Here is a 26,742-nt window from a genome sequence, read left to right on the forward strand (position 1 = left end):
TCTCAGCTGGGGGGACGCAGACTTGGGGAAGCTGCAGCCTAAGCAAACCGGGAGGGTCTTTGTAAGGAAGCGGGAGCGGGAGCGGGAGGGGGCCCAAGCCGCACCGTCCGCTGAATGACTGTTTCCCTGGGGTCCAGTGAGCACACCGACCATAGGGCCCTGCAGCCCACGAGCCATGAAAGCAAACTTTTCACCTGGCAACCGTGGGATGTCTATGGGCCTCACGTTTCTTTCTCTGTTAAATGAGAACTGGAGCAAGAGCCCATAGAGTTCTGAACCCATTCATTCACTCAACAGATGCTGAGCCTTTGTTGTATGTCAGGCACTATTACAGGGCCGACTTCAAAGTTCAAGAAACTATTGTGTTTTATGAGACACATGAATTATTGGGGTGGGGGGGCTGTCAATGAACTCAAGCTCATAGTCCAACAGGACCCTGGGTCACCAGCCCTGCCCAAATGCCCAAGGAATACCCCACAGGTGTGTGGCCCCATTCCAGGACTCCAGTAACTCCCCTCAGGCACGGCCTAGAGCACGGTGACTTAGCCCTTTCAGGGGTCTCTGGCAGCTGGTGGCCAGCACCCCAGCACTGACATGGTGACCCTTGCCTGGAAGAAGCTTTGTCCCCCTCTGCTAGGCTATGAGGTATAGTGATATAAACCCCCAACACACAGTCTCACTTTCAAGTACCATAACGCAGAAATAGGCATGCATTTACTGTTCATTGTGTAATTCAAACTGTTAAATGCATTTTACCCTTGGGTGAACTGCTATCAGAGAAAGGCTATTTCAGAATGGAGCAGCTGCCTTCTCTCCATGACAAAGCTGGGCTAGAACAAGCTGGGTTTTCTTCTGGTTCTGGGGAGTGGCAGGGAGAGATTTCTTCACCTAGTGGCACTTTTGAATTGCCAGGATGGAGACAAAAGAAGGGAAAAGAAAAGCATGTGTTTTATGTGAAATTTATGTTGTTTCTACAACAGTGAGAGAGCCAGTTTCTAACTCCAGGACTTCACAGATCCCTTTCTAAGCAAGTTTATGGGTGGGTATAATTAAGGCGTCTTCACAAGACTCTTGCTTTCACTTGGTAAGCTTTCAGGTTGGACAGGCTGGTGCAGGTGGAGGTGGAATGCTGGCCTGAGAGCAAGCCATCAGGAATGCCAAGCTCCAAGCCTCTGTTGCACTGCCAAGCACACAGAAAACCCAGAAGAAGGAGTAATTAACTCCACAGCAAGAAGAATAAAGCCCACGAGTGTATTCTAGTGTAATATGAAAGAAGATGGATGAGTATGAGCCTAATTTAGTGGTTTTGGCCTAGCCCAGGCTTTTCCTACCTCAGCACCACTAACATTTGGGGTTGGGGATCATTCTTTGTGGTGGGGGCTGTCCCTGGCCTCTCCCCACTAGACGCCTGTAACACAGCCGGTGTGAAAACCAGAAACTGCTTCAGACATTGCCGAATGCTCCCTGGAGGAGCTGTGAAGTGAAAGTCGCTCAGTCGTGTCTGACTCTTTGTGACCCCATGGACTATACAGTCCATGGAATTCTCCAGGCCAGAATACTGGAGTGGGAGCTGTTCCCTTCCCCAGGATACCTTCCCAACCCAGGGATCAAACCCAGGTCTCCCACAATGCAGAAGGATTCCTAACCAGCTGAGCCACCAGGGAAAGAATACCTGGTGTGTCACAGTGTAACACACCCTGTGTGAAAACCAGGAACTGCTTCAGACATCGCCAAATGTTCCCTGGAGGAGTTAGGGGGAGGCAAAATTGTTCCCAGTTAAGAACTGTTGGTCTAGATCGCCATATTCCTAAACTCTGTTAAGCTGATTTGCAGCTCAAGTCCTAACTTTGAGGGTAAACAGCTTGTGCACAGTAGTCAGTCATTACTGGCAGTTTGAAGGAGCGAGAATATTTGATTTGAAATAAAATAAGTATTTCTAAAGGATACCAGCTTATCACAATATTAGACATTTAAATGTGGTAGTCTGTTTTAAAAACAACAAAAGGAAACTCACAGACAGCTGCTACATCCCAGTAAAGTCACTATCACCTACAATGCTAATTTCCATTTCCAGAGGTAAATGAGAAAGAAGAAAGAACTATTAGTTAAATGCCTCTGAACAAAGTCAAGACCAGGGCTCCTCCTCAGACTCATGTGTGGCAGCAAAATTTGACATCATCATTATTTTCTTGAGATTTTTTTTTTTTATTCCCTCTGTTCTTTTGGTTTGAAGATTCAAAGTTTATCTGGTTGATGGTTCAAAATTTTATAGCTTCCTCACACACTTATATAGAGTAAATTACATGAATCACCTTTGTAAAGGAGACTCAGCCACACCCATGCTACATGGAAATATAAAATGAAACAGAGGAATCCTGCACAGAGTACAAAAAAGGATAAAATACTTGGGCTATGAATCACAGAATTAAGTGACCTTTGCTTTCCCTGTCCTTGACATTCAATTTTACTTCATTGAAAAGCCCTCATTTACTGCCTGGACTAAGTTGTTTCAGTCATCTCCGACTCTTTATGACCCTACAGACTGTAGCCTACCAGGCTCCTTGGTCCCTGGGATTCTCCAGGCAAGAATACTGAAGTGCATTGCCATGCCCTCTTCCAGGGGATTTTCCTGACTCAGGGATCAAACCTGTGTCTCTTAGGTCTCCTACACTGGCGGGCAGGATTTCTACCACCAGTGCCACCTGGAACTGTGGCCTTCTCAGCAATGTGCCAACCCTGTGCAGATCCAAACACACGGACAGGACTTCAGTAACAAATAACAAATATCCACCAACCACCTGACTTTCACAACACTCTGGCATGAAGCAAACTCACTGTTCATGATGTTTCTTGAGGTTACAGTTAATACCTATTTCCAAAATAAATGAAAGTGAAACTTATTCTTCTTGGTCGTAATATTTAAGAGTTGTCATAGTTATGACCTTTCAATATGCACTTAAAGTCACCTTACTGAATTCCATACAAAAATAATTGGTTTTCTTTTAATTACTAAGGACACTTGAAGATCAGATATTACTCTGAACTGCCTGCCAATTTCCACTAATTTAAATTTTTAAAAAAAGAAAGAAATCTATACTCCTGAGTTCTTTGGATGATGGTGAATACGGCAGATAAAGCTCAGACCCTTCTATTCAAAGATGTCTAATCATAAATGCATGAAGTTAAGATACGCTTTTCCTTGATAACTCAATTCTAATCCAACTGTTAATTCCTTAAAAATACACTGAAATCAATATAATATTCACTTTAGAGACGAATTCTCTGAAAAGTAAAATAATAAAACACTTGGTATTCTCCTTTAGACATGCTTGTTTTTCTACATACTCCAAAATCACTTTGCCAACAAAGATCCATCTAGTCAAGGCTATGGTTTTTCCAGTGGTCATGTATGGATGTGAGAGTTGGACTGTAAAGAAAGCTGAGCACTGAAGAATTGATGCTTTTAAACTGTGGTGTTGGAGAAGACTCTTGAGAGTCCCTTGGACTGCAAGGAGATCCAACCAGTCCATCCTAAAGGAGATCAGTCCTGGGTGTTCATTGGAAGGACTGATGTTGAGGCTGAAACTCCAATACTTTGGCCACCTGATGTGAAAAGCTAACTCATTTGAAAAGACTCTAATGCTGGGAAAGATTGAGGGCAGGAGGAGAAGGGGACAACAGAGGATGAGATGGTTGGATCGCATCACCGACTCTATGAACATAGGTTTGGGTGAACTCCGGGAGTTAGTGATGGACAGGGAGGCCTGGCGTGCTGCAGTTCATGGGGTCACAAAGAGTCAGACATGACTGAGTGACTGAACTGAACTAAATAAGAAAATTCCTGAATTAAGATGATCATAATCTAATCTTTTGTTGGTTTAAAAAGTTCCCCCACCACTGCCTTTAAAAAATAATTCATGCTTCCTGGTGAATAAAGATGTGTTTGGATTTTAGAAGTTTATTTGAAACCCAATCATACCCTAGACATGTTCAGTGTGTGCAGCCAGCATTTATTTAGTGCCTACTGTGTACCTGGGATGGGGCTGAACGCTGTGGGATGAATGAATCAAATCGCTGCTTTTCACAGAAGTTTACAATCTAGTGAGAAATTTGTACCGGAACAGAAACAATGAGAATGCAATTTAGAACATCATAAAAGGAGTACAGAGCACTTCAGGCTCACTCTGTGGCTTTACATGTAACTTCTTCCACAATCAATGACTGATTGCACGTGGGGAGTTACAATGCTTCCCATCATAGACACTCAGACTGATTCGCTAAGGCATCCAGCAAGGTGGCCAGTGCAGAAAGCCCGTGTGAACTCCTGAAGAATCTGACATTGCTGGGACTTCTGTCACTGAATGTAGATTTCCAAACAGAACCTCACTCTTTTTCACATAGCTGATTTTATTCCTGGATGAATCGCAAATATCTTTTGATGCAACAGACTTGACCTGACAATTTTAGAAGTTTATAGTGGAATTCTAAATGTTCCAATGACCTCTTACCTAGTTAATAGCGTAAGTATATACAAAGGTTACCAAATTTCTCATGCTCCCATAAACAAAATCAGATAAACATCCAGTGCCTATTTAATCTTAACCTGAGATTTTCTGGGAAAAGGCATGCTATCTCTGAAACACGGTAGTTCAAAGACATGTTTTATAAGAAGACAGCGAAAAACAAAAGCAAAAACATTTCCCTCCAGTAATCCGGTGATCTGATGGGTAAATGCAGAGCAAAGGAGAGTCGGGAAAGCACCTTAAATATTACTCTGTAATAGTTCAAATCAGCCTTGAAATAAAAACAGCAATGCGTAAAAGGTATTGAAAAGGTCTGATTCACCCACTTTGCACTTACCAAAGCTTTTCCCTGATGTCATTACAGTAAATAGAGAATGCATGTAACTACACAGATCTTCCAAGCTCATCTTTTTCTTAAGCGTCTCGATCCTACCTGACTTTAAGATTAATATTTCTTTGAATATATGTATATAGCAGTTCTGCAGAAATCTTACAGGCAATATAGCTATGGAGGTATAATCCACTTCTTATGCTTCCCTAGGTGGAACCGTTCCTCTGAGCTCACATGGCCAGATTCCAAGCTTGATGGTGGAGAGGCACCTCCACAATAAAAGCTTGATAAGCAGTTTTTGTTGTAACAAGGGCCAGTGGAGACAAGGCTGGATCTACCCCATGTATTACCACACTTGTTTAAAAACACCTGCTTACACACTGTGACCCTCACGGAGCTCTGAATCTTTGCTTCACTATTAGAATATGAGTTAAGAGGACAGTCATATGTTGGAGATTAGTTAGTTAGTCTAGGAAAGAGATGATAGCAGCCAGGTGCCTGGGGGGCACCCATCTCCTTCCTTCATCCTCAGTAGCTCAGGGATGGCTCCCTGCTCCCAGGGCTGCTGGGCGCATGTCAGGCCGTGCTTTCTCTGGAGCCCCGGTGACAGCATGAGAGAGTGTGAGCAAGCATGGAGGCATGGAAATCCTTCCTTAAATGTCTACACACTCAAGTGTTCTTAGACACTGTCTATATGAAGACCTCAGCACTAACCCTGCATGATGCTCGGTCTCCAACCACCCCCAGGACAGAGGGGCTCTGCCCCAGCCAGGCCATTCCACTCTGGACTCAGAGTTGATGCCTTGAACCTCTAGGAGCCTCTGCTGCCCTTCCTCATCCTTGCATACTCACCTCCCTGCAGAGTCTGGTGTGGCCCCTGAGAGTTCCTCTCCTTCCCATTAGGTGTCCTTAGTTCTCATCACCGGCCCTCAGCTTCCACTCTCTCCCACCATCTCTCCCACCCTCTACACCTGTCTTCCAGGTTCCTCACACAGCGGGGAGTGTACAACAGAATTTCCAATCCCAGCTTTATTCTGCTACTTGACGTCAAAGGAGCATCTGATGATCAGGCCCCTGCTATGGTGTGCTGAAAAAGAACCTAACTGTTTGCTTGTTCCTTGGAGCTTCATTCATTTATAGTGAGGTTGCTCACATTTAATTCTGCATGGGCTTTTTTTTTTTTTTTTTTTAACAGAGAGACAATTTCCCTTGGACCTCAGTTGGAGAAACTGAAATGATAAAAAGTCCATCCACACATCTCTGCTTCTGTTCACTCCTGAGTTACTGGTTCTAGACCAATCCTCCTGCTATCAACAACCAAAAACCTGAGTGAAATAGTTGAGGCAACTCTTTTCAGGCAACAGCCACGGTCAGTGCCAGCCTAAACAAAAGAAGAGAAGGGAAACACACAGTAAACACGTGGCTCAGTGGACAGCTTTCTTTTCTCCCCCTAATTCCGTTAATGCGCAGGTGACTGCTGAGACATCACTGGAGGGCGAGTTTCACCTGCACACACCATCGCGTGGTGATCTATTGCTACAAAATGGTTCAGTCTGCACAGCACAGAAGTTCAAAAGAATTTAGATTATCCTCAAAATGAATAAACAGGATTTTAAATCTCATGAAATCCACAGGCTCTTCCCCAAGGGGTACATCTATGACCCCCAAGTTTGAGAGCAACTTTACAGCAGCTTCAAAATTGCCACCACTACTGAAGAAGCTCACGGTGGGAGTGGATTTGCTCCCAGCAGCCAGCCCAGGTGGGGACACGTGTGGGCTCAGAGTTGTGTAGGAAGTGCACCTGCATGCTGATGGGTTTGTTCAGTACTTTCCCTGCAAACCTCTGGGTTCTTCCCAGCCCCCTTCCTCTGGAGGCAGACCCACTGTTCAGGAAAAGACCAGTGCTGCAGGCTAGATGCTTCTTCCAGCTTCCTGAATGCCACTTTCACACTCCTGCCTGCTCTGTCTCATACCCACTGTGGCTGCCCCTGTGGTACTGAGACTCTCCGTGGTCTACTTCTCCTGTGTGTACTCTTTCCTAGTGTCCATCACCTGAACCCGTGTTCTCCTTTCACAACCACCCTCCTGGTCAGTCTCAGGCCCCACGAAGGTGCCAGGGTGCATGGCACTGGACTCAGCCATGGAATATTGTAGATAGCCTGGTGGACTCCCTCCCAGCAGCAAGTCCATGGTATATCCTTGCCCCAACTTCCCATCCAGTGTCAAAATAACCGTCTCACAATGGGCATTCAGAACTGAGATAGACCTTTTGAGGCAAGTATTAACAAGTATTTTGACCAGAAAAAAAGAAGTCAGTGTCCTTCTGGCAGCTTTACCAAAGGATTGAAATTTTCTCTCTTACAACTATTAAGCTTATGATAAACGATTTTAGATGTTGACTTAGAAATGTGGAAGGAGTTCATATTCTCTGAACCACTTCAGTTATTTTGTGAACATAGAAGCTTGGGGTTTGTTGTCTGTGATAAAGACATCAAAAATGCAAATGGGGCTATTCTTACATGATTATTAAGACAAAATGAAGTGTGTCAGAGGCTCTGAGAAAGCTGCAAGGGACTCTGGAGCTACACCATGCTCCACATCCATATGCCAGCACCTCCTGGACCCGTTCAGCTTTTGCGTGACTGTCACTTTGGTTCTGAAGAACCCACAAACCACCGCAGACTAAATTCTCACTTTCGGAGATGCAAGGGAAAGAACAGGCTTCTGGACTGAAGGCTCCCTATGGGCAGAGACTATATTTTCTGACTATGGAAGCCAGTCCCCAGCAGCTTTTTGGTACAGAGTATATACAGGAAATATTTAATGCATGTCTACTGAGTTGAACTGAATAATGAAAATGAAACATGACATAAGATTCAGCAAAATTATATCAGTCTAGTAAGATCCAGTGCCCCTGTGGCGCTGTGAGCACAGTGTGACGGGGCAAGAGCCAGGGCTCACTGTGCCTGGAGGTCCGGGAGTCTCTGGAGAGCCCCACGGGAGGATCTGTGGGATGGGAAGACTCATGCCATGTGCGCGGGCAGTTTCTTTACCGTGGGATTGGCTGTCCCTTCGCTTTCCCTGTGTGTGTCTAAATACAGCTCCGCAAGAGCCTGGCACTGGCAGGTAACAGGCAGGGAAGGAAGATGTGGGTATGTCTGAATGACACTGTCTTTCTGCAAGAATTTTCCAGTTGGTTAATACCTGTTAAAGAGGCTCTCTTTGTGGGGATTTTTATATATACGTAAGGAGGAGAATGCCACTCGAATGCTATCCTTTTTTAATGCTATATTTAAAATACCTGTAATTCAGTTCAATTCAGTCGTGTCTGACTCATTGCTACCCCATGCACTGCAGCACGCCAGGCCTCCCCGTCCATCACCAACTCTCGGAGTTTACACAAACTCATGTCCATTGAGTCAGTGACACCATCCAACCATCTCATCCTCTGTCATCCCCTTCTCCTCCTGCCTTCAATCTTTCCCAGCATCAGGGTCTTTTCAAATGAGTCAGCTCTTCACATCAGATGGCCAAAATATTGGAGTTTCAGCCTCAATATCAGTCCCTCCAGTTGAATTACCTTTAGGATGGACTGGTTTGATCTCCTTGCAGTCCAAGGGACTCTCAAGAGTCTTCTCCAACACCACAGTTCAAAAGCATCAATTCTTCATCACTCAGCTTTCTTTACAGTCCAACTCTCATATCCATACATAACTACTGGAAAAACCATAGCCTTGACTAGATAGACCTTTGATGGCAAAGTAATATCTCTGCTTTTAAATATGCCATTTAGGTTGGTCATAACTTTCCTTTCAAAGAGTAAGTGTCTTTTAATTTCATGGCTGCAATCACCATCTACAGTGATTTTGGAGCCCCCAAAAATGAAGTCTGACACTGTTTCCACTGTTTCCCTATCTATTTGCCATGAAGTGATGGGACCAGATGCCTTGATCTTCATTTTCTGAATGTTGAGCTTTAAGCCAACTTTTTTACTCTCCTCTTGACTTTTATCAAGAGGCTCTTTAGTTCTTTTTCACTTTCTTCCATAAGGGTGGTATCATCTGCATATCTGGGGTTATTGATATTTCTTCCAGAAGTCTTGATTCCAGCTTATGCTTCTTCCAGCCCAGCATTTCTCATGATGTACTCTGCATAGAAGTTAAATAAGTAGGGTAACAATATACAGACTTTACTTACTCGTTTTCCTATTTGGAACCAGTCTGTTGTTCCACGTCCAGTTCTAACTGTTGCTTCGTGACCTGCATTTACAGATTTCTCAAGAGGCAGGTGAAGTGTTCTGGTATTCCCATCTCTTTCAGAATTTTTCACAGTTTGTTGTGATCCACACAGTCAAAGGCTTTGGCAGAGTCAATAAGTAGAAGTAGATGTTTTCTGGAACTCTCTTGCTTTTTCGATGATCCAGCGGATGTTGGCAATTTGATCTCTGGTTCCTCTGCCTTTTCTAAAATCAGCTTGAACATCTGGTAGTTAATGGTTCATGTACTGTTGAAGCCTGGCTGGGAGAATTTTGAGCATTACTTTACTAGTGTGTGAGATGATTGCAATTGTGCAGTAGTTTGAGCATTCTTTGGCATTGCCTTTCTTTGGGATTGGAATGAAAACTGACCTTTTCCAGTCCTGTGGCCACTGCTGAGGTTTCCAAATTTGCTGGCGTAATATTGAGTGCAGCACTTTCACAGCATCATCTTTCAGGATTTGAAATAGCTCAACTGGAATTCCATCACCTCCACTGGCTTTGTTCTTCGTGATGCTTCCTAAAGCCCACTTGACTTCACACTTCAGGACGTCTGGCTCTAGGTGAGTGATCACACCATTGTGATTATCTGGGTTGTGTAGATCTTTTTCATACAGTTCTTCTGTGTATTCCTGCCACCTCTTCTTAATATCTTCTGCTTCTGTTAGTCCATACCATTTCTGTCCTATGTTGAGCCCATCTTTGCATGAAATGTTCCCTTGGTATCTCTAACTTTTTGAAGAGATCTCTAGTCTTTCCCATTCTATTGTTTTCCTCTGTTTCTTTGCACTGATCACTGAGGAAGGCTTTCTTATCTCTCCTTGCTATTCTTTGGAACTCTGCATTAAATGGGTATATCTTTCCTTTTCTCCTTTGCTTTTCACTTCTCTTCTCTTCACAGCTATTTGTGAAGGCTTCCCCAGACAGTCTTCTTGCTTTTCTGCATTTCTTTTTCTTGGGGATGATCTTGATCCCTGTCTCCTGTACAATGTCATGAACCTCCGTCCTTAGTTCATCAGGCACTCTATCAGATCTAGTCCCTTAAATCCATTTCTCACTTCCACTGTATAATCATCAGGGGTTTGAGTTAGGTCATATCTGAATGGTCTAGTGGTTTTCCCTATTTTCTTAAATTTAAGTCTGAATTTGGCAGTAAGGATATCATGATTTGAGCCACAGTCAGCTCCCGGTCTTGTTTTTGCTGACTGTATAGAGCTTCTCCATCTTTGGCTTAGACTAAATTGAAGTAACAGTAAGAACAGCCTCACTTTGAATTGGAGAGATCTTTTTGCTATTTATACCAAGAGAAAGAAGAAATGTAAAGCCTTGACTTGGAAGTCCAATACTGGCTTTGAGATCTTGATTTTTCTAATAAAACCTTGGCTTTCCCTGCGGAAGTTTTATCTTCTCTATTACATGACTGTGATTCTAGTATTTTAAAATTGTTATAGCATAACATATATGTAGAAAAGTATACAAATAAAAAATGTTCAGCTCCATAAATTTTTCACTGGGTGACATATCTGGGAATCAGCATCTGAATCAAGAAACATGAGTTCACCAGCAATCCAGACCACCTTCTAGGACACTTAAAGAGGCAAAATAGACCAAATAGATGAAAATAAACATGGGATGAATACAATGGCACACACGCAAAAACCCAACCACTCTGACTTGAAGAGAATATAAACTTGGCAAATTAACCCCAAAACTACAAGAAAATGTTTGGCTTGTCCAAATAATCAACAAAAAAAAGTAATCAATCTATCTGTCTCCATTTCTCTGTCCATCTATGTTCTTCAGTCATCCCTCATTAGCTTGCCCACCTCAGGACTCCATGGTCTCCAAATTTAAAAACCAACACATTTAATATTAAGAAATTACCTTCTAAACAGTATTGTAAAGACTAATTTATATAATACTACCTAAAAAGCTAATTAAAACAGCGAGCATTTAGCTTATTAGATAAAGATGTCAACCTGAATAGTTACAGCTTTGCTAAGATGTTCCATTTGGGGTAGGGGGTGTTGGTGAGGGGCAGGGTGCATAGGACTTCCCTGTGCCTGTTTTGCAACTTCTGGTGAATTTGTAATTCTTTAAAAATAAAAAGCCAACAACAAAAAGCCTTCCTGTTACAACAAATCGCCATTCATATTTACATAACGTGGTCAGTGTTTTCAGTATGCTTTTCCTAAGAACTACAACAATTTAAGAAGTCTTCTGAAATTCTCTATTAAGTGGAAAAAAAAAACTGAGAAAAATAAGATCCAAACGTTAAGTTCAGACAAACACCCACTCTAAAACATGGTTTGAAAGTGAAGAACTTACTCTCACTAACATTATCTAGGGAATGTAGACTGGTTAACTTCCTTAAGCCTCACCTTCCTAACCACACATTTTCTTTTCTCCCGTTCTTAAAATTAAAAAAAAGAAATACTAACCATAAGTTAATATTCTAAGAAAATAAACGTTTGCTTGAGTGCTGACTGCTTCCCTCTGTGTCCTGCCTGTCTTCAAACAGCCCGCTCCCAGGCAAGCTATATCCCCACCCCTCACCATGTGACTCCAAAAAGCTCAAGGGTGGCAAGACCCAGAGCGAAGGTTAGAATGCCCTTCAACCCAGCTGTAAATTAAGTGTCTCATAAATCCTCTCACTGTTTATAAAGCAGCTATGCTGCTAGCAATGCCTATGAGATAAATGATCAACTTTGTACTGTTAGCTTTTCCATTTTTGGTGTTTCTTGCAGCAATTTATTTTTACTCACAGATTTAAAACAACTTTAAAAATAACTTTTATATGCTGCTGCTAGGAAATAGCAAGTCTCTAGTGTATTAATTCATGACCATCTGTTATCTTGCAAATTCAAAACAATGATAGTAATGATAGACAGATAGACAGGAAGAATGATAGGTAACTGGTGCGTTTTCATGGCTCCACAAGAGCACCTGAAAATCTTAGTATAAACTCAATGAATAACAGGAAAGCAAAGGAAGTTATGAGGCTGGTGCCCAGGTGAAGGCAGCGGCCTCTGGGTGGAATAGGTAGTGGGTTAGAACCCATCACAAGTGCACAAAGCACTACCTAAAACACTTCAATTAGTTTCAGATCAAATAACACTTCCACTTTTTTCTTTCTTTAGAAACTTAACTGTCACTGAGAGGGGCAAGGGCTTCCGACAGGGCGTCTGCCGAGGGGACCCTGAAGTCTCAGAGGCTGGGAAATGTGTGTGGCCATCTCTGCCGTGTGTGCTGTGATGATGAAAGCAGAAAGGTGAGCAAGGAAAGCACAGGAGAAACGGCCTTTCACCAAGGCCACGGTGACGTGACAACGTGCAAACAGGACAGGAGTAAGTCACCAAGTTGTGCGATGAAACCAGGAGCATATTAAAAACTGGCTCAGAATAATATAAAAAGTACATCTTCAAAATAAAAATGAATAAATAAATAAAAACTGGCTCAGGGATCTACAGGAACAAAACAACAACAGTGCTCTTTTCAGGGAAACTGAGGCCCACTGTGGCGCCAAAGAGTGGGTCTGCGGAGCCTTTCCTGCTGGGACCCCACAGCCTTCCCGGGACCCAGAGCTGGTGGGTGTCTGGGGCAGAGGCATGCATCTGCTGAGGACATGGGTCCCAGGCAGGCTCCAGAGTGACCCTTCCTGGGCAGATGAGCTCAGGTAGGTGAAGGGACAGGAACCGTAAAGGTTGTGGTAAGGGTTAGAGGTTAGAGTGCACGGCACAGTACTTATACAGGCATATAGTGAGCTCCTCTGGAATGGAGTCCATCTTCTAAACAATCATCTCATTTCATCCTCTTGGCAGCACCAAGAGATAAGCACTATGACTCCATTCTAAAGACGAGGAAACCAGAACTCACAGGGCTGCTCAGCTTAGCCAGCATCCAAGAGGTGAAGCCCGATCCAGACCCCACACCGCCCTGTGTGTGTTCAGGGGGTGGGGGCCTCAATAACTTTTATCCAGAAAGATACCACATAGCAGATCTAGACATTTTCTGACATCATCATCTTGTATATTTATATTTTGGTCCCATGTGCACATTTTGTTTGACTTGTTTATAAAAAATTTAACATCAAATAGATGTTAGAGATAGAGAAGGTTATTATTGCCTTTTCTAGAATTAAAGGAAAAAAAGTCCCCTGTCAAATGTTAATGAGGATTGCTCCTAGAATCACTGGTCGAATGCACCCTTTAGCACAATAATATGTAGACTGGAAAAATTAATCATAAACATGATAATTCTGGACACAGAACCAGTGAGGTTCACAAACACCCACCTAATGGAAGCTTTTGTTTTGAGAGTAGTTACTTCAAGAGCCCTGAACAGTTGGCACATGTGACTTTGTTGGCCTCCAGTTTGGGAGGTCCTCTTCACCCCGCAAATGTAGTCACTTCTTGGCTAAAGAAGTGTCTTTTTTCCCTGTTTGAGTCAAGAAGCCCAGGGACATTTCCCCCATTTAATAATGACATTTTAATAAGTGACATACATATTCCACTTTATAGTCCCCAAAATACAAACAGATACAGATTCTTCAGGAGAATCAATTCTGTATCAACTAGTGGGCAGAGATCCTTGATAAGTGACCTGAGGCACCTGTGGCAAAAAGACACCAACAACAGAGACAGTCAGGATGGTCAGAGGGTAGTGGTCACACATTTCTGGAGGCGGCACACACGTGCAGACCTACAAACATGCCCCAGCCACGTGTGTCAGGATGCACACGGCTCCCACCTGTCAGGGCCAGCCAGGCCACACCAGGAGGCAGAGGTGTGTGCATGTGTGTGAAGCTCTATGAGATGTCACTGATCAAACTCTAAGGAAACCCCTTTGCAGACACTCCCTGTGAGGCACACTCAGCTTCTACCTCGCTAGCCAGAGCCGCTTCCCCAGACACAGACTTCATGATCCTACCCTCTCCTTATCCCTGAGAGACGCCACTGAGTCGGCATGCTTGATGGCTCATTTCAAAACCACGGGGTATTAATTAATTATCATTTGTTACTTTTAAAGTGCCTGTTAAGTTCAGCCTGAGCTCCTTCTGGCTGGACAGAGCAGCTTGTGAACAGGACATGTGACAGTCACGAGATCAGGACTGCATATTGTTCTTACGTTACATGATACCTAGTGGTTCTGTGTTAATTAAAAATCAACCTTGTACATAGTGTCCAGAAGTCACCCAGCCTGTAAAACTTCTATAAACGTGTACTCGGCAGCCCTGTGTTCACCACTGTTGCATTTCACTGCGACTGTCACCTCTGTCTGCCTCTTGCTTGTCACCTAGGTGAGACGATACAAGCTTAGAAGGTGGGTAACGTCCAAACTCTCCCTAAAATGAAGTCCAAGGAGGAAAGAAAAATGCGACAGAAGCAGGCACTCCTGACAACTGTCCCCATCAAGGCATCAAAGACCCCATTCTCATTGGTTCCTAGGATGGTTCAGACCTGGAACTTTTGACTACTAATTTCCCTGGCTACAGTTTGAATGTTTTGTTTTTACAACTGGGCAATAGTATGCATAGTTAGTAGCCACTGCTCAACAATCTAAAAACCTAGCTTTTCTATTCAAGACTTTAAGACAATCACTAACTACGTCACGAGGGAACATGGACTTGAGATACCAGCACAAATCCTCCATCTACCTGGGACTTTGGCACTTAGTGCCTCCCCCAAACCAGGCACAAGGTTAATGTGCATTTAAACGAAAAACAGTACCTAGAGGCTGAAAGTGAAGTGAAAAACTGGGCAATTCATCTGATTGACTCCTTACGTGGTTCTGTTTCACCAAATTGCTTAACTTTCTGTTCTGCCTTGGCTGGGCAGACTTTGCTGACTGAAGGTGAAATGGCATAGCTTTTGCCCAAGTAACTTTCGCAAGACTTAGAGGCTCAGTTACTAAAGTGGCCCTGAAATCAATACACTAGCTGCCTGTTCTCTGTGAGGGTTTGTGCCATCTCAGGCTGCAAAGATCACGTGTTCTCTCAGTGACAGACCTACACCTGTAATACACACGCAGCAACTGCAGACCAATTATTCTGCTTACTTACAAAACTTTTTCCTATTTCACTTGATAATTATGAAATATAAACATGCTTTGGGGGAATTTCTGCTGGAGTACTGAAAAGTTTCCACTATGCTAGGAATAAACAGTGACAAACAAAAGTCCTTTCCTTCGTAATGGAGGAGAACGAACACTGTATCCAGTATTTCTTTGAGAAAAGGTGTCTCTGCATAAATGAAGGACCCATTCACTGTCATGTTCCTCGTTCCACCAATTTAACTAACAACGCTCCTCAAAGTGGAACAGTTTCATTTTTGTAATAATTTCTCCTTAAAGTCCATGCTTCCAAGGATGATACCATCCAGAATGGATTCGTGTAAAGGGTGTGAACCATCCTGGAGTGCACACTGTTTACTGAGTGTGTATCTTTTCATAATAGCTGTTTACACACCCTAATGAACTGAACTATGTGCTTCATTTAATCACAGATATGACTCTTCACAGAACTGTGTAAGTAAATGAGCACACTTCGCCACAGGCATTGCTAACTGATCCAACTGCTCTATCAGGTTGCTTTCTCCCTTCATTTCTCTTCAAGTATTTACAAGTCTGGCAAATTTAAATAAGTTTGTGCTGTGTGTGTTCAGTCACTCAGTCCTGTTCAATTTTGCAACTCTATGGACTGCAGCCCACCAGGCTCCTCTGTGCATGGAATTTTCCAGGCAAGAATACTGGAGTGGGTTATCATTTCCTCCTCCAGGGGATCTTCCAGACCCAGGGTTTGAACCCACATCTCCTTGAGGGTTTATGACTCTTTACAATAAAGTTATACATTTAATTTCTAGAGTAAATGTTTTCAAGGCTCATAAATTCACTGCCTATATCTTATGAAATAGGCTACTCTGACACATACACAAGAAAAGTAAAAAAATACGTCAAAACATAAGGAAAAACAGGAAAGGAACAAAAACAGAACAGAACTTCTGAGAGGCATTAAGTGAAAGTAAGAGAAATATAACAGAAATGTTGAAGAATACTGTTAGTTTTTTGATTCACAAATAGGACTAAAAATGATAGGAGGTATCAACAGCTAAAAACCAGTCTCAAAGGAGGAGTAAGGAGAGTTTGGGGGCACATTTGACACAGTAGTTCGAAAATAGTGTCTGTTGTGAAGCAGGAAAAGCTCTCAGCACCAAAGTGTCGACTAGTCCAGCGACCACAAGCAAAGTGCAGAATGCCCGTGAGCCTGAGTCCTGCACCTTCAAATGTGAATAATTATCTCCATCCTGTGGGGTTGTTAGGAGGCTTAGAAAGATGGATATTAAGGCATTGTGTAAACTTGGAAGTGCTGTACAAATGCAAGCTGTTATTATTATTATGACATCAATGTTTCAGCATCTAAATTATAGGGACAATACATTTATTATCAATGTGTTTAAACACATATCTTGCATGCATTTAGATTTGCTTTTAATTTCGTAGATACTTCCAGTTGGCAGGAGTCTCAGAACCATGTGGTTTAGTTATTTTATGGAAGTTGAAACTAGGAAGCCTGTTTTCTCTTCCCCCTTATAACGAACAACAGATTACTGGGAAAAAATACACGAAGCTGTATACTGAGACAAAGTCCTTGAGCAGTGCCACTTTTCAAGGAGTGATACATGAATATGCTTATTTGTACTAAAAATAATCACAAGTATGAATGTCTTTGATACTTTCTAACTTAAAAAATTATATTCTATATTTTTACAGTCACTTATCAAAGTTTTCTATTGTGATCTTTTGTCAAAGTTTTCTTTTTTTTTTTTCCCCCAAAGTTTTCTTTCTCTGCAAAGGCTTACTCATAGCAGCTTCCAAAAACAAAAGAAAGGGAGAAAGGAAGGGGGAAGGGAGGACAGGTTAAGGTAATACATTATTCTTGTAAATACGTTCCAGGCATAAGTACTAGGAAACGGTAAGAGATAAAGTAATCAGGAAGTAACTATAAGGATTCTTTATTACTGCTGTAGCAAATCAAAACCAAGAAAAAGTCTTGAAACGCATCATATTTAAAATCAGTACCTTAAACACCAACAGGTGATACAATAATGCTTCAACTACCACCTTTTGCTTTTTTGTCATTCATCTGGACTTATTCAAAAGTAGATGAAACTGGAGGTTCTGGGTTCTTTTTCCCTTGTGAAAGAGATGGTAATTTTTCAACTTTCTAGTATTACGTTATGGACAGAGGAGCCTGATAGGCTGCGGTCAATGGGGTCGCGAAGAGCTGGACACGACTGAGTGACTTCCCTTTCACTTTTCACTTTCATGCACTGGAGAAGGAAATGACAACCCACTCCAGTGTTCTTGCCTGGAGAATCCCAGGGACGGGGGAGCCTGGTGGGCTGCCGTCTATGGGGTCACACAGAGTCGGACCCGACTGAAGTGACTTAGCAGCAGCAGCATACCTTAGTTTAGAAAAAAAAAAAAAAGGCTTGCAACTTAGTACTACAACAAACTTAAAATAGTTTAATTAATATTGTTTGGCACAGTTTGAGCCATCTACTCTGGCTTATGACACATACGAATGAACTAAGAGATACTGTGTAAATGCAAAAAAAGGAATGGCAATGAAATCTCCTGACAATTTTCATTCGGCATTTGCTGGTAAGTAAGTAAACCAGGTAAAAAAAGTTTTGAAAAACTTTCTGAAATCCCATTTACAATCACAAGAGATTTCCGGGAACACTTGCCTGTCCTAAAGGACTTGCACAGGTTCAATAAATGATTTGTTTCTATTCCAGACACTAGAGATGAATTTACGAGTGAGGGCAAAGGAAGTAAAACCTGCAGAGTTTTTCACATACATTCACACGTATTCAGCCTGTCATCCTGGAGAGACTATAAGCAGTGAGTCAGTTTTCTCCAAGAAAAATAAGAAGCTTTTACCTAGAGTAAAGGAAAGGAACTTCAGTCAGTGGCCGTGATAATCTCACGTGTAAGGGACTACAACTGCTAAGGCCATCATGACATCACCCACTCTGAGCAGGCCTGGGCGTCTGCAGTAGTAAAACCATCAGGTATCACGTCGCTGCATTTAAAATAAAGTGCTTCATAAATGCTCTAAGTAAACAGTGGTCTAGAACCACCTCCATATTTCTCTCCACATAAAGGCAGGAATGAGCACCCAAGGTGCATCAACAGCCATTAACCCCGTTACAAGTCAGCCTGCTTGTTCCCAAATGGCCTCTGCAAATAAACAGGTAAACCAGTTTTCAACAAATCAGGAAACAGATGTCTTATGATTTACAAGTGAGCAAGGCTCGATTAATTTGAGAGATTTTCTGAGTTCAGTGTGATTTAACAAGTATTTATTGTGTCCAGAATTATGCAGACTTCTGTTTTCATTCTCTCTTTGCTTTCTGCAGTAGGAGTTACTAAAGGATCAGACAAGGTCATTTTTCTTATTCACAACAAGTTTTAGGGCCAAATCATGCTACTGGGGAGAATGTTCAAACTATCAACTATTGTCCAGATTCTAGTTCAATCCTTCATATCTGGTGACTTTTTTTAAAAAAATGACCAAATGGCCATTTTATTTTTTAAATGGACTTTGATACTGTAAGTTTTCTTATGATTATTAAGAAAATGAAGCAGGAAATGCTAAAAGCCTTCGCCCCTGCATGTATGACACAACCAGTCATGGTGGGCCCACTGCCGGAACATCAGCCACAATACTGCCTCTCTCTTTTCCCTTCGCACAGAGACCAGGCAAAAACTTCATCCTTTGAGGTTCAACTAAATGTCCTCTTTTGGGGACACTGCCGCTGTCACAGAGACAGATGCAGCTCCTTTTTTGGGCCCCCATCAAACCCCTATCATGTCTGTCATGAGATGCTGTACTACACATGTCCCTGTCCCAACTCAGCTCTGCAAACTATGCGTCCAGTAAGGCCAGACACAGTTACCGTGCTCCTCCAGAGAACTCAGAACCCAGCCTGAGCTCTGCAGGCAGCATGTCAGCAGCTCTTCCACCCTGGTGTGCATCACATCGTGGGCCTGACCCCCAGCGCCTTATCCAGAGGTCTGGGTTGGGGATTCAGGAATGGACATTCTTATTAAGATGCTCTTACTGCTGTCTTGGGACATATTTAGAAGCCACTGGACTAGACTTCTCATGTATCAACTCATGAAAAAAAACAAAGTAACTTTGAGACTCATTTCCTAATGAAATATAAACCAGTTCCTTGATCTTGAGGAAACCCATGTAATGTGTGAAAAGTGGGAGTCAGGAAACAGAGACAAAACTCTGCACAAGCTGCACACACCACTTAATGTACTCTTCACAACCACCCAGGGAGTTTTTATAGGTATCCTCAGTGCTCCATCCTCCAGAAATTTTGACTGGACTGACCTAGGGCATCCTTTTTTTCCAGAAGTTTCTTGGTGAGGAATGTTCAAAGTTCAAAGGCTACTGTTCTGTTTTGTTTTTTAAAAAGAGTCGCTTCCCTGGTGGCTCAGAGGTTAAAGCGTCTGCCTCCAATGCGGGAGACCTGGGTTCAATCCTGGTTCGGGAAGATCCCCTGGAAATGGAAATGGCAACCCACTCCAATATTCTTGCCTGGAGAATCCCATGGACGGAGGAGCCTGGTAGGCTACAGTCCACGGGGTTGCAAAGAGTCGGACACGACTGAGCGACTTCACCATCACCATCACCTAGTCTTTTTCGATCAGTCATTCACATATTAAAAAAAGCAATCTGATGCTTTCCTACATAAGAAATGGTGAATTCTCATCTGACGATTTGCAGCAGTATACTAACATGATTCTCAACATACTCACATGATTATTCCATAACATGATCACAAGCACATGATTCTTAACGTGCTTACATGCATGATACACACGGTTGTTGACAACTGCACCTAATCTGGCTTGCTAATCACAGTGGCCTAGTCCAAAAAGCAGCTGGTGGTCTAGAACCTGGCCAGGCTCAGTATGGATGGTGACAAAGAGCATGGACCAGGCTGGGGTGAGTTGTTCTACTGCCAAAGACAATGCCTGCCAAAGACACTGAAGACAATGCCAAAGCCACTGAAATGGCTAATAAAACGCCAGCTCAAGGCCACTGCTCTCCTGGGCTGCAGACCTGTACACTCCTGGACTGTTCCATCAGAGTGCGGTAGATCCCACCAGCTGACTCTGCTCCTCCTGGAGCACTGGCAGCCTCTGCGAATGGATTTACGTTCGTCCAGGTTTTCAAGTCAGAAGCCTGTGTGTCATCCTGGGACTCTCTCTTTCTCATACTCATGACATATGATTAGCAATCAATTCCACCTCCAGATCTTCCTGAGTCTCTTGTTCTGCACCCTCACTGAAATGCTACAGCATTTCACCTGCCTGCCTCACCCATCTCCCTATTTCTACCATTGCCCGTGTAACCCATTCCCCACAAGCCTGCCAGAGTCTTCTTTCCAGAATACCAAATACATTACACCAGTTCCTAGCTGCATGGCACCCCTCCCTTCACGCATAGCTCTCAAACAACTGCAGCCTCGTCAGCTCTCCCTTCACCTCCCACCACAATGGATAAGCAGTGCTCTTCAGCACCTGGCTACTCTTGACACATTTCTTAGAATGTCCTTCACATCATATTATCTGGGGAAATACACATAGTGCTCTTAAGGCTCAAATGAGTAATCCTTCCATTTGGTGCTACACCTAGCCCTCTCTCCAGGCAGAATTTAAAGCAAGGACTAAATGCCAGAAGACTTCTTTATCCTGCATTAAATTCTATCACTGCTTCCGTGACATTTTCACACTGTCATCTGTAGCTCTCTCTTCCTGCACTTGACTTCTAGACACTTATGGGCAAATACCAAGTCAGATTCATTCCCAGAGCTTAAGCTGTGGATGGAACAGCACAAATTGTCACCATGGCTTGAACATAAAGAAAAAAAAATGCAAATAAAAGCCAAAGTTGTCATATATAATAATACCTGTCTTTTTACTCAAAGGAAGAACAATAGTGGTTAATTCATATAATAATCATTAAATATACTAAATTAACCTAAGTCAAAGCCATGTTTACTGGCCACCTAGTAACAGGTGCAATTGTGGCTGTATCAAGAACTGTGTTGGACACTCTTGCACTGTTGGTGGGAATGTAAATTGGTACAGCCACTATGGAAGACAGTATGGAGATTCCTTAAAAAGTTAGGAATAAAACCACCATACGACCCAGCAATACCACTCCTAGACATATGCCCTGAGGAAACCAAAATTGAAAAAGACACATGTATCCTATCGTTCACCGCAGCACTATTTACAATAGCTAGAACATGAAAGCAACCTAGATGTCCATCGATAGAAGAATGGATAAAGAATGGTGGTACATATACACAATGGAATGTTACTCAGCCATAAAGAGGAACACATTTGAGTTCTAATGAGGTGGATGAATCTAGAACAGAGTGAAGTAAGTCAGAAAGAGAAAGATAAATATCATATTCTAACACATATATATGGAATCTAGAAAGATGGTACTGAGGAATTTATTTGCAGGGCGGCAATGGAGAAACAAACATAAAGAATAGACTTGTGGACTTGGGGAGAGGGCAGGAGAGGGTGAGATGTGTGGAAAGAGTACCACGGAAACTTATATTATCATATGTAAAATAGATAGCTGGTGGGAATTCGCTGTATGGTTCAGGAAACTCAGACATGAGCTCTGTATCGACCTAGAGGGGTGGGATGGGGAGAGAGACAGGAGGGAAGTACAAAAGGGAAGGGATGTGTGTATGCCTACAGCTGATTCATGCTGGGGTTTGGCAGAAAACAATAAAATTCTGTAGAGCAATTATCCTTCAATAAAAAAATTAATTAAAAAAAAAACCTGTGTTCGAGCCATTCTCATCCAATCATTAGTTCACTAAACTATAATTCAAGACCCTTGATAAAGGCACATTCCAGATACAGTCAGAAAAGATAACTCAGACCTTGGGTTTTTCCATGAGAACCCACCAAAATGGGGTATAATGTGGAACAAAAAAAGAAACTCTATCCCACACTCATGCTTTCACAAATGACTTTCTTAAGCAAGCTACTGAAATTTTGTAGGAGTAAAATTTATTTTAAGCACATGCAACTCACAGATACTCAGTCAACAGGGTCAGACATTTGATATTGTACTTCAGTGTCTTCAGAGATTAAAATGTCAAATTCAGCGCTTAGCTTCTAATGGGGCTAAGTAAACAAGCTACCACACTCACCAGCCCCAGCCACCCCTCCTGCCCCAGCTGGCTCAGGGAACTTTCTAGACAACTGAATCGTGTCGACCTAAACCTGTTGCAAGGAAGCCAGACCTGATGACTCTGAAAAGGTGAAAATTTCAGTCCAACCGGTTATTTGGCCTAAGTCCCAAAGCCTGGATCCTTGCCTCAATTCAAGCTTACCTGCTTACGCCCATGGGCTGGATGGCAGACTATCCTTAGACATTGTGCAAAGAAAACACTGTTGGAATTTTCTCAGGAAAAAAATCTTTCAGAAGGAAGATGAAAAAGAAGGTGTGAGCAGAAGCTCTGATGCAAAGGGGAATGACATACAAGAACAAGTTAAGATGTAAATTCTGTTCCGTATGTGTTGATGGTTCAGAAATAAACAAGTAATTATTAACTGAAATAAACAATGGTTCTTATAATTTTGAATGTCCACAAATAATAGAAGAAAACACAATAGGGTTTGAGAAGCAGAATCTATTTTTTGAATTATGTCTACAAGGAAACAATGCTTAGAATTTGTTCTAGAACTTGGATCTTTTCTGAAAAACATATCCCCATTAGTAAAACCAAAATCCATTTCTACTATCAGTTCAGTTCAGTTCAGTCGCTCAGTCATGTCCGACTCTTTGTGACCCCATGAATCGCAGCACACCAGGCCTCCCTGTCCATCACCAATTCTCGTAGTTCACTCAGACTCGCATCCATTGAGTCAGTGATGCCCTCGAGCCATCTCATCCTCAGTCGTCCCCTTCTCCTCCTGCTCCCAATCCCTCCCAGCATCAGAGTCTTTTCCAATGAGTCAACTCTTCGCATCAGGTGGCCAAAGTACTGGAGTTTCAGCTTTAGCATCATTCCTTCCAAAGAAATCCCAGGGTTGATCTCCTTTAGAATGGACTGGTTGGATCTCCTTGCAGTCCAAGGGACTCTCAAGAGTCTTCTCTTCTCTTTGGCCCTCAGCCTTCTTCACAGTCCAGCTCTCACATCCATACATGACTACTGGAAAACCATAGCCTTGACTAGATGGACCTTAGTCGGCAAAGTAATGTCTCTGCTTTTGAATATGCTATCTAGGCTGCTCATAACTTTCCTTCCAAGGAGTAAGTGTCTTTTAATTTCATGGCTGCAGTCACCATCTGCAGTGACTTTGGAGCCCCCCCAAAATAAAGTCTGACACTGTTTCCCCATCTATTTCCCATGAAGTGATGGGACCAGATTCCATGATCTTTGTTTTCTGAATGTTGAGCTTTAAGCCAACTTTTTCGCTCTCCTCTTCACTTTCATCAAGAGGCTTTTTAGTTCCTCTTCACTTTCTGCCATCAGGGTGGTATCATCTGCATATCTGAGGTTACTGATATTTCTCCCGGCAATCTTGATTCCAGCTTGTGTTTCTTCCAGTCCAGCGTTTCTCATGATGTACGCTGCATATAATTTAAGTAAGATACAGCCTTGACGTACTCCTTTTCCAAACCAGTCTGTTGTTACATGTCCAGTTCTAACTGTTGTTTAAATTGCAGGGCTTCCCTGGTGACTCAGAGGTCTGCCTCTGATGCGGGAAACCTGGGTTTGATCCCTGGGTGGGGAAGATCCCCTGGAGAAGGAAATGGCAACCCACTCCAGTATTCTTGCCTGGAGAATCCCATGGACAGAGAAGCCTGGTGGGCTACAGTCCACGGGGTCGCAAAGAGTCGGACATGACTGAGCATGTCCAAATTAAAGCGTGCACACACACACAAACACAATTTTCATAGCAAGTCACATAGCAGGGGCCAGGAAAGTTCCTACGTGTCTTTTAACAAGTTGAGTATCCCCATCACAGATCCTGCCCCCATATCAGGGCTCGGGGCACCAATGTGGGCTATCTTCTCTTAAACACCATAATCATCAGTTTAATGTTAGAGCTGGCTTGCCACTCCCATGAAGAAAGTTTCAGACACTAGCTGCTGGTTCTGGAGCTTGGACCAAAGGAAAAACAAAGAATATTTTCTTTTAAACAGGGCAGAATTCTTCCTCTTTACTGACACCACCTCTAAGAACATTTTACAACATGTTAGTGCCATCACAGGGACTGAGTCTGATTATGGAGCACAATGAATGGCAATTGGCGTCTTCAAATTTCAGAATAAGTTCTTGAAAACTTATGGACCATGAAACTAAATATATGAAGCATGAAATGGCAGTCCAAAGCCGATGGGAGCTATCAGCCATTCACTGCTAGATGGAGCTACATAGTGTGGACAGATGACAGACACCCAGATGCTGGTCTCCTTTCCAAATCTGAAAAGCAAGATGCTACTTAAATCAGTGGCCTAAAGAACCACTCTGGAAACAACAATACAAACCGTTAGGATAACCACGGCCCCTTTTAACTCATAATGTCTGGCACATGCGATGCACTCAATAAACATTCATTGAATTGAGAAACAAGGTCTCAGAACCTGGAGCTGGCAAGGGACAGATTCACCTTCACACAGCATGGGAATGAGGACACAGGCTCCTGGCCTTCAGGCCAGTACTGAGTGGGCATCCTCTGGTCTCCTTAAAGAAAGGGAGGCTTCACCCTGGATACGATTCAAAATCCCCAAATTTGTTCTCTTTTATACAGCCCAGATCTACTGAGCCAAGGATATCATCTGAGGAGGGGCCGGGCCGGATGGCCTAGCTGAGAATACCATGAACGATCACTTCTGGAGCAGCACCTTCCCCTTTCTGTTTTTCAAAAGCAAGGAGCTTGCTCCACATTCCTCCAGCAATCTCCACATTCATCGCTCACTTTGTGACAGAGTTCTTCCACAAAAGGAGCCTCCTGAGCACGGGGAGAAGGAGTCCAGACCATGGGCAGGAGGCTTCCTCATCCCCAGTGTTCTTCCTCCCTCTGCCAGCATCCTACATCACACACACCGACAGAGCTCCTCTAAAACCAGAACAACAAATCAACACAGGCAGCACCCAGGGAAGGGCTCCAGGGTCAGAGGGCCAGAGTTTAAAAATTCAGGTAAACAAACAAACATCTGCCTTTTGCAAGCTGCGGGAAAGTCACTTTACTTCTTTGTACCTCGGTTTCCCCACATAGAATGACAAGAGCCAACTTGTATGGTTGATGTAAAGATTAAAAGGACATTTAAAACGGTGTCCGACAGGACCAAGTGCAGTGAGAACAAAGGACACTGTATCTTAGAACCAAAGAAGCCTCTCTAAAATGAGTAAATGTTCTAGAATAAAACTTACCAAATTTGATCAACACAGGTCTTTAACACTTGCTGTTAATAATTTGCCCCGTACATTTTGGTCTTCTGACGTTACTTTAACATTTGTTCACCTACTCTCACTATCGTATTCAGAAGCATTCTGTTTTGAACAAACATGGGACTAACAGGCAATTTAAGTGGTATTTATATATTTCTTAGAAAAGAATCTTTAAGCATTAATAGTAGTGTTCAGAAGGGTAACAGCAAAGAGCTGGGAACATTTCTGAAATGAGAAAAGTGATGCTTCGGAGGCACTCCAAGGGTTTAAAATAAGGATGGGGTCCCCTTGCCACCTGCTTTCAGGCGGGAATCCTGTTGTCAACAGATTCAGGAGCTGGACCACAGCCTGGGACTCAGAGGAGGAGAGACTTTCATTGAAAAAACTAATTTCTTTTTTAAATAAAATCATCATTCTCTTTCCTTTGCAAGATTGTTAAAACTCCAGATGTTCCCAAAGAGCTTTTTACATTGGCAGCAATCTTGCCAGAGATTTCACCTCTGTTGCCAGAGATTTCCAAACTTGACTGCCTAGCAGAATCACCTGAAGAGCTTTTAAAAATTCATACAATCAGGTCTCAACCCAGACCAGTGAAATGACAAAGTCTGGGGGTGGGAGCCAGACATCGTTTTTCGTTTGTTCTGTTTCAAATCCCAAGTGATTCTAATTTGAAACAAAGTTTGGGAACCACTGCTTTATGCCTTAGCGCTCCCGCATCAAACTCGCTCAGCACCATACCCTGTGCCAATGACCTCAACAGCAAGTACAGACCTGACTCTCGGAACCCAAGCTGCTCGATCTTGAAATTGGGCAATTAAACCTTCTGAGGCATGTTTCTCATTTCAAGTGGGTTTATGGTCGGCAGTCACGAAGCCAGACTCGCTCATGTTGGGTCTGGATATTTGGCACACGTGAATCACGGACATCAATTTTTTTTATTTAAATTAAGTTTAATATTTTGGTTGGCTTAATGTCAAATTCTTCAAAACTAGAAAACACATCCCAGACACAAAAATTTCTGGATTTTGAGGAGGAAAGCTTGCTGTGAGCCCTGTTTTGAAACCATGGAGAACCAGCCAGGATGGGTTCCCCCCTCTGGGGCGTTCGCACCAAGCC

At 42.9% G+C, this 26,742-nt stretch overlaps 1 protein-coding gene and 1 long non-coding RNA gene across 3 annotated transcripts in view; one reads left to right on the plus strand and one right to left on the minus strand.

The window, feature by feature from the left end:
* The window catches only part of EGFR (epidermal growth factor receptor), a 214,480-nt gene that overhangs the window by 186,830 nt on the left and 908 nt on the right, over positions 1 to 26,742 (minus strand). The window lies entirely within an intron of this gene.
* Positions 1 to 26,742, plus strand: LOC132658163 (uncharacterized). The gene is made up of 2 exons (XR_009597332.1): positions 1 to 22,999; positions 24,084 to 26,742. It is a non-coding gene; the product is annotated as an uncharacterized LOC132658163 (long non-coding RNA).

Source organism: Ovis aries, chromosome 19, assembly GCF_016772045.2.
Source record: "Ovis aries strain OAR_USU_Benz2616 breed Rambouillet chromosome 19, ARS-UI_Ramb_v3.0, whole genome shotgun sequence".
Taxonomy (NCBI): Eukaryota; Metazoa; Chordata; class Mammalia; order Artiodactyla; family Bovidae; genus Ovis; species Ovis aries.